We start from the raw sequence: 15120 nt of genomic DNA on the forward strand, positions 1-15120 counted from the left end.
GATACTAAGTTTATGAATGAGTTCAGCTCAGACAGCAGCCAGGGTGAGGGGGCAGCATCAGCAGCTAGGGAACTAAGCTTGTGATTGGAACTGAAAGCGGTGACTTCAGTCTTCCCAATATTCACTTAAGGCAATTTCTGCTCATCTGACAATCTAAAGAAAAATACAAGTGTCCAGAATGATGGCAGGAGTAAACCAATGTTTTAACTGTGATTTGAACCCCCTTCAATAATGGGTCCACACCTGGAAGCACAATATTTGAGGTTAAAATTTAAGATTTTAACCTAAAGATCAATCGCACCACCTGCTGTTATGGCAAAAAGATGTTTTGTGCAGACATGCTGAACAGTTTTCCAGATTTCATGATTGGAACAATACATTTGGGAACTTTAGCTACACAAACTAAAGATCCATTGAAGTTCCATCAAAGTTCATATCGCTTTCAAGAAGAAATGAATACATCTGTCAGACCAAAAAGTACAGATTAAAACTTTGAAATAAATCATGAAGTTTATGATTTAAGACGCCAGTTGGATCATTATGTCTGCACAGCTAAAAGGAAAGAAATGAGCCACCCACCCTATCGTACACTCTGGCTTTTGGTAATGATGTAGTCTGAGGAAGGGGAGGAGCTGCCATCCATGGTTCACTAAAATAGTTAGTGATCATGTCAAACTTCAAAACATATAATTGTGCAACAATAGATTGCTGGTTAGGAGAGTGGATGGAATATTTAAAAATGCAAAGATTGACAAAGATGAACAAGAAAGGAAAGGTTAGGGTGCAACAAAAATATAAAAACAGCCTGAAATGTTACAGATTTTTAAAAAAAAGTTTTATAGTCATAGAGATGTACAGCACAGAAAAGATCCTTTGATCCAGCTCGTCCATGCCGACCAGTTATCCTAAATTAATCTCACCCCATTTGCCAGCATTTGGCCCATATCTCTCCCAACCCTTCCTATTCATGTACCAATCCAGATGCCTTTTAAATGTTGTAATTGTACCAGCCTCCACCACTTCCTCTGGCAGCTCATTCCATACACACACCACCCTCTGCGTGAAAAAGTTGCACCTTACGTTTCTTTTAAATCTTTCCCCTCTTACCTTAGCTCCCTGCCCTCTAGTTCTGGATTTCCCCATCCTAGGGAAAAGGCATTGTCTTTTTACCCTACTTATACCCTTCATGATTTTATAAACCTCTATAAGGTCATCCCTCAGCCTCTGACACTCCAGGGAAAACAGCCTTAGCTTATTAAGCCTCTTTCTAAAGCTCAAACCATCCAAACCTGGCAATATCTTTGTGAGTCTCTTCTGAACCCTTTCAAGTTTCACAACATCCTTCTGATAGGAAGGAGACCAAAATTGCACACAGTATTCCAAAAGTGCCCGAACCAATTTCCTGTACAGCCACAACATGATCTCCCAACTCCTATACTCAGTGCTCTGACCAATAAAGGAAAGCATACCAAATGCCTTCTTCACTATCCTATCTACCTGCAACTCTACTTTCAAGGCACTATGAACCTGCACTCAAAGGTCTCTTTGTTCAGTACCAGTTCCCAGGACTTTAACATTAAGTGTATAAGTCCTGCCCGGATTTGCCTTTCCAAAATGCAGCACCATACATTTATCTAAATTAACCTCCATCTGCCAGTCCTCAGCCCATTCTCCCATCTGATCAAGATCACATTGTACTCTGAGGTAACCTTCTTCGCTGTCCAGTACACCTCCAATTTTGGTGTCGACTGCAAACTTACTAACTATACAGATTTTGGAAAAATGCAGATGTAGCAGGGTTGTTGTTATGAGTGACTTCAACTTTCCCAATATTGATTGGAACCTCCATAGTGCAGATGGTTTGGATGGAGCCGTTTTTGTCAGGTGTGTTCAGGAGGGTTTCCTTACTCAATATGTAGACAGGCCGACGAGGGGAGAGGCCATTTTGGATTTGGTGCTCGGCAATGAGCCAGTACAGGTGTCAGATCTCTAGGTGGGAGAACACTTTGGTGACAGTGACCATAACTGCCTCACATTTATTATCGCCTTGGAGAGGGAAAGAAGCAGTTACCAAAGGAAGATATTTAATTGGGGAAAAGGAAATTATGGCGCTATCAAACAGGAGTTGGGAAGTAAAGATTGGGAGCAAGTGTTCCACAGAGAGGGCACAACAGACTCCTGTTTAAGGAGCAGTTGTTGCGAGTGATGCACAAATTTCTTCCTTTGAGACAGGAAGAAGGGGTAAGATTAAGGAGCCTTGGATGACGAGAACAGAGGAGCTTCTCGTCAAAAGGAAGAAGGCAGCTTACGTAAGGTGAAGGAAGCAAGGATCTAGCGCACCTTTAGAAGATTACAGGCTTGCTAGAAAGGAGCTCAGCAATGGACTGAGGAGAGCCAGGAGGGGGCACGAAAAAGGCTTGGCAAGAAGGATTAGGGAGAACCCAAAGACATTTTACTCATTCGTGAGGAATAAGAGAATGATCAGGGAGAAGGTAGGGCCGGTCAGGGATAGGGTAGGGATCTTGTGCGTGGAGTCTGGGCAGGTAGGGGAAACCCTAAATGAGTTTTTTGCTTTGGTTTTCACTAAGGAAAGGGACCTTGTTGTGAATGGCAACTTTGAGGAGTTGGGATATGGGCTTGAACAGACCCAGATTGCTGATGTTGATGTGCTGGAAATTTTGGCAAACATTAAGATTGTTAAGTCCCCAGGGCCAGACCAGATTTATCCGAGGTTGCTCTGGGAAGCGGGAAAGGAGGTTGCAAAGCCGCTGACGAACATCTTTGCTTCCTCACTCTCCACGGGAGTCGTACTGGAGGATTGGAGGGAGGCAAATGTTGTTCTCTTTTCAAGAAGGGGGATTGGGAAATCCCTGGCAATTACAGACCAGTCGATTTTGCGTCTGTGGTCAGCAAGGTTTTGGAAAGAATTCTGAGGGATAGGATTTATGACTATTTGGCAAAGCATAGTGTGATTAAAGGCAGTCAACAAGGCTTTGTGAAGGGCAGGTCGTGCCTCACAAATCTTATTGAGTTCTTTGAAGAGATGACGAGACAGGTCGATGAAGGTCGAGCAGTGGATGTGATGTATATGGACTTCAGCAAGGCATTAGATAAGATTCCCCATAGTACACTCATTCATAAAGTCAGGAAGATTGGGATAAAGGGAGATTTGGCTCTCTGGATTCAGAATTGACAAGGCAGAGAGTGATTGTAGATGGAAAGTATTCTGCCTGGAGGTCAGTGGTGAGTGGTGTCCCCTAGGGCTGTGTTCTTGGCCCTCTTGCTCTTTGTAGTTTTTATAAATGACTTGGATGAGGAGGCTGAGGGGTTGGTTAGTAAATTTGATGATGACACAAAGGTTGGAGGTGCCGTTGATAGTATCGAGGGCTGTTGCAGGTAGCAGCATGACAGGATGCAGAGCTGAGCTGAAAAATGGCAGATGGAGTTCAACCTGGATAAATGCCAAGTGATGCATTTTGGAAGGTCGAACTTGAATGCAGAATATAAGATTAAAGACAGGATTCTTGGCAGTGTGGAGGAACAGAGGGATCTTGGTGATCAAGTGCATAAATCCCTCAAAGTTGCCACCCAAGTGGATAGGGTTGTTAAGAAAGCATATGGTGTTTTGGCTTTCATTAACAGGGGGATCAAATTTCAGGGCCACAAGGTTTTTCTGCAGCCCTATAAGTCCCTGGTGAGCTCACACTTGGAATATTGTGTCCAGTTCTGGTTGTCCTATTATAGGAAAGATGCAGAGGCTTTGGAGAGGGTGCAAAGAAGGTTTACCAGGATGCTGCCTGGACTGGAGGGCTTGTCTTACAAAGACAGGTTGACTCAGGTCAGACTTTTCTCTCTAGAGAGAAGGCGGAAGAGAGGTGACCTGATCAAGGTATACAAGATAATGAGAGGCATGGATAGAGACAATAGCCAGAGACTTTTCCCCAGGGCAGAATTGACTGGTACGAGGAGTCAAAGTTTTAAGATATTAGGAGTAAGTATAGAGGAGACGTCATAAGTAGGTTCTTTACGCAGAGAGTTGAGAATGCATGGAATGCGATGCCAGCTGTGGTGGTGGAAGCAGATTCATTAGGGACATTTAAGCGATTGCTGGACATACACATGGACAGCAGTGAAGTGAGGGGTGCGTAGGTTAGGTTATTTTATTTTAGATTAGGAATAATCCTCGACACAACAGCGTGGGCCGCTTGGCCTGTTCTGTGCTGTACCTTTCTATGTTCTATACATCTACTATGTTCACACCCAAATCATTTATATAAATGAGGTAAAGCAGTGGACCGAGCACCAATTCTTGTGGCACTCCACTAGTAACAGGCCTCCAGTGTGAAGAGCAATCCTCCACCACCACCCTCTGCCTTCTACCTTTTGAGCCAGTTCTGTATCCGAATGGCTAGTTCTACCTGTATTCCATGAGGTCTAACCTTGCTAATCAGTCTCCCATGGGGAATCTTTCGAACGCCTTTTGAAGTCCATATAGATCACGTCCACCGCTCTGCCCTCATCAATCCTTGTTACTTCTTCCAAAAACTCAATCAAATTAGTGAGACATGATTTCCCAAGCACAAAGCCATGTTGACTATCCCTAATCAGTCTTTGCCTTTTTAAATACATGTACATCCTGTCCCTCAGGATTCCTTTCAACAACTTGTCCACAACTGATGTCAGGTTTACCAGTCTAGTTCCCTGGCTTTTCTTTATCACCTTTCTTAAATAGTGGCACCACGATAACCAACCTCCAGTCTTCCAGCACCTCGCCTGTGACTATTGATGATACAAATATCTCAGCAGGGGGCCCAGCAATCACTTCGAAAGTAAATAAATTGTGTAACTCTGAGTTGCTGAGTCCCTGGATCCTCATTGAAATTATTCTGCAGTCTTAAAAGAAGTGGTTAGGGAGATAATTAGTGCATTAGTTTTAATTTTCCAAAATTCAGCAGATTGGAGTAGATGCATTTGGAATGGAAAATAACAACTATAATGCCAGGCTGGTCAACTTAAGTCAGAGGAAGATGTTCGAGGTATTTTTGAAGGTGTTACAGCAGAGCACTTGGAAAATCTCAAGGTTATCATGTAGAGTCAACATTATTTTGTCAATAAAAGCAAATTACTGCGGATGCTGGAATCTGAAACCAAAAGAGAAAATGCTGGAAAATCTCAGCTGGTCTGGCAGCATCTGTAAGGAGAGAAAAGAGCTGACGTTTCGAGTCTAACTGACCCTTTGTAAAATCTCTGACCAAGGGTCAGTTAAACTCGAAACGTCAGCTCTTTTCTCTCCTTACAGATGCTGCCAGACCTGCTGAGATTTTCCATTATTTTGTCAATATTTCACAAAGATTTTGGACATCTTTGAAGAATTATCCTTTAGAGGACAAAGGGGATCCAGTGGATGTACCATGTTTGAATTTCCAGAAGCATTTGATAAAGCACCACATCAAAAGTTATTGCAAAACATAAAAGCTCATGGTGTAGTGGGGTAACATTGTGGCAGGGATAGAAGATTGACTGGATAACAAGGAATAGAGTGTCATCAAAAATGTGATTGGTGAGATGTAACAAATGGTGTGTCTGGGATTAATGCTTAGGCCTAAATGTTTTACAGTTTGCATAAATGATGAATTAATTACCTGAGGGTATGTTTGCTGAATGCACATTGATAGATAGGGAAGAAGGTTTTGAAGAGGACAAAAGCAGGTTCCAGAGGGATGAAGATAGGTTTAGTGAGTGGGCAAAGATCAGACAAATGCAATGTAATGTAGGACAACATAACATTGTCCAATTTAGCTGCAAGAATGAAAAAGGTGCATGTTATCTAAACAGTGAGATATTGCTCCGAGTTTTCTTTGATTGATCCATGGGATCCAGGCACTGTAGGCCAAGCCAGCATTAATTGCCCATCCCTGATTGCCCTGCAGAGGTGGTAGTGAACTGCTTTATTGAATGCTCAGTCCTTGTCTAGGAACACCCATTGTGGTGCGAGTAGGGGACTTCCAGGATTTCGATCCAGCAACAGTAGAGGAACAATGATATATTTTCAAGTCAGGATGATGAGTGGCTTGAAGGAAAACTTGCAGGTGGTGATGTTTCTGTGTATCTCATGCCATTGTCCTTCTCGGTGGTGGTGGGTTTGTAGGAGGAGCCTTGGTGAGTTACTGCAGTGAATCTTGTTGATGATGCACAAAGCTGACATTGTGTGTTAATTTGAAAAAGAGCAAATGTTGAATGTGTGGAATGTGCAAGAGAGAGGTTGCCAAACAAGCAAGCTCCTTGAGTGTTGGCGTAATTACACCCATCGTAGAAAATGAAAAATATTCCATCACACTCTTGAACTGTGCCTTGTTGCTGGAGAATAAACACTGGGGAGTCAGTTATTTGAGGCAGAACTCTTGGTGTATGGCATGCTGTTGTATCTACAGTATTTATATGGATGGTCAAGATCAATTTCTGATCAGGTATAACCCCAGTTACCCTGGATTCAGTGATGATAATGTCATAAAATGTCAAAGGGCGTGTGCAGAGCAGATGTTACTTACCACCTGTCAACTCAAACCTGGATATTGTCCAGGTGTTACTACATGTGGTCATGCACTGCTTCAAAGTCTGAGGAGTGAGTGAATGGTGCTGAATATTTTGCAATCGTCAGTGCACAGCTGAATCTTAGAAACTTCACGATGAAGCAGCTAAGATTATTGGATGCAGGACACTACCTTGAGGAACACCTGTAGTGATGCCTTTGGTATGGGCTGAATAGTCACCAGCATCCACAATTATCATATTCTGTGCCAGGTATAACTCCAGTCCATGGAGAGATTGCTCTTTGATTGCTGTTGACTTTGGTTTGCTAAGGCACTAAGTCAAATGTGGCTTAATGTTAAGGGCAGTCACTCCCATCTCACCCTTGAATCCACCTCTTTAATGTTTGAACCAAGGCTATAATGAGGTCAGAACTGAATGACCCGAGCAGAACCCAGACTGAGCATCAGTGAACAGACTTTTGCTAAGTAATTGCTGCTTGTTAGCACTATTAACTATTCTATTCATCATTTTGCTTATTGAAAATAGACTAGGGCAGTAATTGAGTTGGTTGGATCTGTCTTGCTTTTTTTTTTGATGGCCTAGGTGATGTTCCACGTTTAAGATATAGTGACATTGGAGACAGACAAGTTCACTCAGTTGATCCTGGATAAGATGAGATTTTCTCAATGAAGGAACTGAATAAGTTGGGCCTGTATTCATTGGAATTTCGAAAAATGCAATGTGACATTATTAAAAAAACACAAGATTCTTGACAGGTTAGATGCTGAGAAAGTTGCTTTCCCTTGTGGAAGAGTCTTGTACTAAAGGGTGTAATCTCAGAGTAAGGAGTTGCCCATTTAAGATAGAAATGAGGAAGAATTTCTTCTCTTGTAGCAAGCAGTGGGGGAAATGAGATAAGGCACCATGGCACTCTCCAGAGGGAGATACATCCAGCAACAGATTGCTGATTGGTTTGTGTCAATGTAACCGGTTGTGGAGCTGGAATTCATCAGCCTGATAATTTTCTAATTGACTACTATACAGGTGAATAACTGGGTGTTTACGATGGAGGGAGAGAAACCTCCAGAATGCTGAAAGGAAAAGTGCTATGTCTATCTCTCTCTCTCTCTCTCTGAAGTAAAAGTAACTGAAACCTGAAGAAAGCCAATTATTTTCTCCCACATATTACTGTAAGCTGTTGCCTTTCACAAGAAAGCTGGCATCCATATTCAGCAGGTATCCAGGAAAGCAAGTGGAATGTTGGCCCTTATTTTGAATGGTTTAGAGTATAACATAGGGAGAGTTTGCCATGGCTGTGCAAGGCGCAAGTCAGACTTCTGCTGGAGTACGAAGAGCAGTTTAGACCCTATACTAAGGGAAGATACACTGGTATTTGTGACAGTCCAGGGAAGGTTCATTAACTAGGCTGATACCTGGTATAGAAAGAATGTCTTAGGAAGGGAGGTTAGAACATAGAACAGTACAGCACAGAACAGGCCCTTCAGCCCACGATGTTGTGCCGACCACTGATCCTCATGTATGCACCTTCAAATTTCTGTGACCATATGCATGTCCAGTAGTCTCTTAAATGTCCCCAATGACCTTGCTTCCACAACTGCTGCTGGCAACGCATTCCATGCTCTCTCAACTCTCTGTGTAAAGAACCCACCTCTGACATTCCCTCTATACTTTCCTCCAACCAGCTTAAAACTATGACCTCTCATGTTAGTCATTTCTGCCCTGGGAAATAGTCTCTGGCTATCGACTCTATCTATGCCTCTCATTATCTTGTATACCTCAATTCGGTACCCTCTCCTCCTCCTTTTCTCCAATGAAAAATGTCTGAGCTCAGCCAACCTTTCTCCATAAGATAAGCCCTCCATTCCAGACAGCATCCTGGTAAACCACCTCTGAACCCTCTCCAAAGCATCCACACCTTTTCTATAATAGGGCGACCAGAACTGGACGCAGTATTCCAAGCGCGGTCGAACCAAAGTTTTATAGAGCTGCAACAAGATCTCACGACTCTTAAACTCAATCCCCCTGTTAATGAAAGCCAAAACACCATATGCTTTCGTAACAACCCTGTCCACTTGGGTGGCCATTTTAAGGGATCTATGTACCTGTACCCCAAGATCCCTCTATTCCTCCACACTGCCAAGAATCCTATCCTTAATCCTGTACTCGGCTTTCAAATTCGACCTTCCAAAATGCATCACCTCGCATTTATCCAGGTTGAACTCCATCTGCTACCTCTCAGCCCATCTCTGAATCCTGTCAATGTCCCGCTGCAGCCTACAACAGCCTCTATACTGTCAACGACACCTCCAAACTTTGTGTCGTCTGCAAACTTGCTGACCCATCCTTCAATCATCTCATCCAAGTCATTAATAAAAATTACAAATAGTAGAGGCCCAAGGACAGAGCCCTGTGGAACACCACTCACCACAGACTTCCAGGCAGAATATTTTCCTTCTACTACCACTCGCTGTCTTCTGTTGGCCAGCCAATTCTGTATCCAGACAGCTATGTTCCCCTGAATCCCATTCCTCCTGACCTTCTGAATGAGCCTACCATGGGGAACCTTATCAAATGCCTTGCTGAAGTCCATATACACCACATCCACAGCTCGACCCTCATCAACTTGTCTAGTCACATCCTCAAAGAACTCAATAAGGTTTTGAGGCATGACCTCCCCCTCACAAAGCGGTGTTGACTGCATTTAATCAAGCCATGCTCTTCTAGATGGTCATAAATCCTATCCCTCAGAATCCTTTCTAACACCTTGCAGACGGTAGACGTGAGACTTACTGGTCTGTAAGTGCCAGGGATTTCCCTATTTCCTCTCTTGACGAGAGGAATTACATTTGCCTCTCTCCAGTCCTCGGGTACGACTCCAGTGGAGAGCGAGGATGAAAAGATCTTCGCAAGTGGCGAAGCAATTGCATTTCTCGTTTCCCAAAGCAGCCGAGGACAAACCTGGTCCGGGCCTGGCGTCTTGTCAATCTTAATGTTTGACAAAATTTTCAGCACATCAGCTTCCTCTATCTCTATCCATTTCAGCATGCACACCTGCTCTTCAAAGGTTTCATTCACTACAAAGTTTGTTTCTTTCGTAAAGACAGAAGCAAAAAACTCATTTAGGGCTTCCCCTACCTCCTCAGACTCCACACACACATCCCCTATGCTCTCCCTGATTGGCCCTACTCTTTCTTTGACCATTCTCTTATTCCTCACAAGTGTAAAATGTCTTTGTGTTCTCCCTAATCCGTTCTGCCAAGCCTTTCTCGTGCCCCCTCCTGGCTCTCCTCAGACCATTTTTGAGCTCCTTCCTTGCCTGCCTGTAATCCTGTAGAGGTGAGCTTGACCCTAGCTTCCTCCACTTTATGTAAGTTACCTTTTTCCTTTTGACGAGAAGCTCCACCGCTCTCGTCATCCAAGGTTCCTTTATCTTACCACTTCTTGCCTGTCTCAAAGGGACATATTTATTCATCACTTGCAACAACTGTTCCTTAAACAGTCTCCACATGTCTATAGTGCCTTCATCATAGAACAGTTGCTCCCAATCCATGCTTCCTAACTCATGTCTAATCGCATCATAGTTTCCTCTTCCCCAATTAAATATCCTCCCATTTTGCCTAATCCTCTCCTTCTCCATAGCTATGTAGAATGTGAGGCAGTTGTGGTCACTATCACCAAAATGCTGTCCCACCACAAGATCTGCTACCTGGCCCGGCTCGTTTCCGAACACCAAGTCTAGAATGGCCTCTCCCCTCGTCGGCCTGTCAACATACAGATATAGGAAACCCTCCTGAACACACCTTACAAAAACAGCTCCATTCAAATCTTCTGCTCGAAGGAGGTTCCAATCAATATTGGGAAAGTTAAAGTCACCCATTACAACAACCCTACTACGTCCACACTTTCCAAAATCTGCCGACCTATGCTTTTTTCCATCTCCCTGCTGCTACTGGGGGGGCTTGTTGTAAACCCCTAACAAGGTGACTGCTCCCTTGCTGTTCCTAATTTCCACCCATACTGACTCGATAGGCAGATCTTCCTCGACAATGGAAGCTTCTGTAGCTGTGATACCCTCTCTGATTAGTAGTGCTACACCCCCTCCTCTTTTTTCCCCCCTCCCTATTCTTTTTAAATGCTCGAAAGCCTGGAACATCCAGCAACCATTCCTGCCCTTGAGAAACCCACATCTCTGTTATGGCCACAACATCATAGCACCAGGTACTGTTCCATGCTCTAAGTTCAACACTTTTATTTCTGATACTCCTTGAGTTAAAGCAAACACACAGGTTGGTCCTCTATTCATTGGAATTTAGAATAATGAGAGGCAACCTTATTGAAACATACAAGATTCTTAAGGGGCTTCACAGGGGAATGCAGAAAGGTTGTTTTTCCCTTGTGGGCAACTCTAGGTCAAGAGGGTAATGATTGGATACTATCTTGTCAAACACAAAACTTTCCTTGTTCTTCCTTTTGTATGGTGCAAATGTTACTTGCCACTTGTCAACCCAAACCTGGTTACTGTCATAGAGTTAAAGAGTTGTACAGCAGGGAAACAGACCTTTTGGTCCATTTCATCCATGTCAATCCTGATATCCTAAGTTAATCTAGTCCATTTTGCCAGCATTTGACCCATATCCCTTTAAACCGTTCCTATTCATATACCCATCCGGATACCTTTTACATGTTGTAGTTGTACCAGCCTCCACAGCTCATTCCATACACACACCACCCTCTGTGTGAAAAAAATTGCTCCTTTTCAAATCTTTCACCTCTCATCTTAAATCTATGCTGTCTAGTTCTGGACTCCCCTAACTTGGGAAAAAGACCGTGGCTACTCACTCTATCCATGCCCCTTATGACTTTATAATCCTCTGTAAGATCACCCCTCAGTCTCCAATGCTCGAAGGAAAATACCGCCAGCCTATTCAGCCTCTTCCCATTGCAACATCCTGGTCTTGCTGCACCTGGGCATGGACTGGTTCAATATCTGAGGTACCTTGAATAGAATCCTAGAAATCCCTACAGTCTGGAAGCACACTATTCGTCCCATCTGGTCCATGCTGATTCTCCAAAGAGCGTCCCACCCAGACCCATTCCCCTAATCCCTGTAACCCTGCACTTTCTATTGCTTACCCACCTAGCCTTCACATCCTGGACACTCAAGGCAATTTAGCATGGCCAGTCCACTTAACCTGCACTTCTTTGGACTGTGCAAGAAACCAGAGCAGACTTGGAGAATGTACAAACTCCACATAGTCAAGGGTAGAATTGAACCTGGGTCCCTGATGCTGTGAGGCACCAGTGCTAACCATTGAATCAATGTACTGAACATTGTGGAATCATTGGTAAATATCCTCATTCTGACCTTACGGTGGAGTGAAGATCATTGATGAAGCAGCTGAAAGTGATTGGGCCTAGGATACTATCCTAAAGAACTCCTTCAGTGATGTTCTGGAGCTGAGATGACTGACCTCCAATAAATAAAACCATCTTACAAAATGTCAGGTACGACTCCAACTGCAAAGAGTTTGCCCCCCAATTCCCAATGATTCTAGTTTTACGAGAGCTCTTTGATGTCATATTCAATCAAGTGCCACCTTGATGTCAAGGGCAGTCACTCTGACCTCACTGCGAGAAGCTCCTTTGTCCATGGTTGAATTAAGGCTGTAATAAGGTCAGGGGCTAAATGTTCTTGGCGGAACTCAAAATATGCTTCAGTGAGCAGATTATTGCTAAGCAAGTGCTGCTTGATAGCACTGTTAATAACACCTTCCATTATTTTACTGATGTCAATATTAAACTGATGGGATGATAATTGGCCAGGTGGGATTTGTCCTGCTTTTTGTGTACAGGGCATATCTGCACAATTTTCGACATTGTCGGATAGTGTCAGTTGTGGCTGTACTGGAACAGCTTGGTTAGGGGAGTGGCAAGTTCTGGAGCGTGCATCTCCATTACTTTTGTTGGACAGGGCGCATGCTCTTTACTGTACCCCACATCATCGTCTGTTACATGATATCACGTGCAGTCAATCCAATTGACCAAAGACTGACAGCCGTGATGTTGGAGACGTCTGGAGGTTTAGATAGATCATTCACTCAGCACTTCAGGCTGAGGATTGTTGCAAATGCTTCATTTGTGCATTTTGCTGTGACATAAAGTCATACAACGTGGAAACAGACCCTTCGGTCCAACCCCCTCATGCTGACCAGACATCCCAATCTGACCTCGTCCCATTTGTCAGCATTTGGCCCATATCCCATATTCCTTTTCATGTACCCACCCAGATGTTGCAATTGTACATGCCTCCACCACTTTCTCTGGTAGCCCTTTCCATGCTCTGTGTGAAAAAGTTACCCTTCAGGTCCTTCTAAAATCTTTCCCCTTTCACCTTAAACCTGTGTTATCTCGTTTGGATTCTCCTACCCTGGGGAAAAGACCTTGGCTATTCACCCTAACTATGCCATTCATGATTTTATAAACCTCCATAAGGTCACCCCCTCAGCCGCTGATGCTCTAGGGAAAACAGCCCCAGCCTATTCAGCGTCTCCTTGTAGCCCAAACCCTTTGGTCCTGGTGACATTCTTGTAAATCTTTTCTGCACTTTTTCAAGTTTACCAAAATCTTTCGTATAGCAGGGAGACCAGAATTGAACACTGTTAGCCAAAAGTGGCCTGACCAATATCCTGTACAATTGCAACCTGATATCCCAACTCCTGTACTCAATGCAATGAACAATAAAGTCAAGCATGCCAAACACTACCTTCTCCCCCCTGTCCACCTGCAAGTCCACTTGCAAGGAACTGTGCACCTGCCCCTGGTTTGCCTCACCAAAATGCAACACTTCACACGTATTTAAATTAAACTCCATCTGCCACCTCTGGATCCATAGGCCCATCTGATCAAGGTTTCATTATAATGTGAGATAACCTCCTTCACTGTCTACCACACCACTAACTTTGGTGTCATCTGCAAACTTAGTAGCCATACTTCCTTTCTTCGCATCCAAATCATTTATATCAATGACAAAAAGCAGTGGACTCAGAACCAATCCTTTTGGCACACCACAGATCAATAGTCTTCAGACTGGAAAAAACAACACTCTACTACTACTCTCTGTCTCCTACATTAAGCCAATTTTGTATCCATTGGCTAATACCTCCGGATCCCATGTGATCTAACCTTGGTAACCAGTTTAGTGTGCGGAACCTTGTTGAATGCTTTGCTGAAGTCCATTTGGACAATGTTTACTGCTCTGCCTTCATCAACCTTCTTTGTCACCTCTTCAATAAACTTAATTAAGTTAGTTATATGCAAAAACCCACACATAAAGCCATACTGACTATCCCTGATAAGTTCTTGCCTTTTCAAATGCACGTAAATCCTATTGCTCAGAATCCCTTACAACAACTTACCTGCCAGTGATAGAAATCTATAGTTGCCTGGCTTTTCCTTACAGCCTTTCTTAAATGATGGCACCAAATGAGCCAACTTCCAGTCTTCCACACCTCACCCGTTATTGATAATTAAGCTATTGATAATATAGATATCTCAACAAGGGGTCCAGCAATCTTTTCCCTAGCTTCCCACAAAATTCTGGGAACCAGCTGATGTCCTTGGATTCCCCATTGTTGTGGATAGAGTCCAAGTAGAACCGACTCCTTTGGTGAGTTGTTTGATTGACCTCCACCATTCAAGACTGGAAGTGGCAACCCTGCAGGGCTTATATCTGATCAATCGGTTGTGTTTATTCCTTGCTGCTTATGCTATTTGGCATGCAAGAACTCTTCTTTCAGTTTTATCAGGTTGACACCTTCATTTGTAGATTGTGCCTGGCATGCCCTCATGCACACTCCACTGAACCAGGCTTGATCTGATAACATGGTAAATGGTAGAGTGAGAGATGTACCAGGCCGTGAGGTTGCAATTGTGTTGGAATACAATTCTGCTGTTAATGGTCCACAGCTTCTCTTGGCTGCCCATGCTTGAGTTATTAGATTTGTTCGAAGTCCCATTTCACATGGTGATCCTGGCACTATCGAAGGAATTTTTAGTGTAAAGATGGGTGTTTGTTTACACAAGGACTGTGCAATGTGATGCTGTCATCAGCTACATTTTCAGAAAGCAAATTAGTTAGGATGAGGTCAAGTATGCTTTTTCCTCTGAAGAAGGGTCACTGGATCTGATATATTAACTCTGTTTTTCCCCACAGATGTTGCCAGACCTGCTAAGATTTTCCAGTAATTTCTGTTTTTATGCTTTTTCCTCTTGTCCCTTACCACCGGTTGCAGTCCCAGTCTAGCAGTTATGTCCTTTAGAAATGAACCAATTCAGTCAGTAATGGTGTTGCTTTTGATGAATATTGAAGTTCCCACACCCAGACCATATTTTGTGCCCTTCCCACATCAGTGCTTCCCCTAGTGGTGTTTTACATGGAGGAGTAATGATTCATCAGCTGAAGAAGGATGGTGTGTGGTAATCAGTAGGAGGCTTACATCCCCCTTTTGAACTGGTGCCATTAGACTTTATGGAGTTCAAAGTTGATGTTGAGGATTCCCAGGGCAGCTC

At 43.5% G+C, this 15120-nt stretch overlaps 1 protein-coding gene across 1 annotated transcript in view; it reads left to right on the forward strand.

Annotated features, from left to right (window-relative positions):
• The window catches only part of pcgf3 (polycomb group ring finger 3), a 212001-nt gene that overhangs the window by 98465 nt on the left and 98416 nt on the right, over positions 1–15120 (forward strand). The gene's annotated exons all lie outside the window — the stretch shown is intronic.

Source organism: Chiloscyllium plagiosum, unplaced genomic scaffold (assembly GCF_037043375.1).
Source record: "Chiloscyllium plagiosum isolate Xiang-an unplaced genomic scaffold, Cpla_swu_hap1 HiC_scaffold_36, whole genome shotgun sequence".
NCBI classification, from domain to species: Eukaryota; Metazoa; Chordata; class Chondrichthyes; order Orectolobiformes; family Hemiscylliidae; genus Chiloscyllium; species Chiloscyllium plagiosum.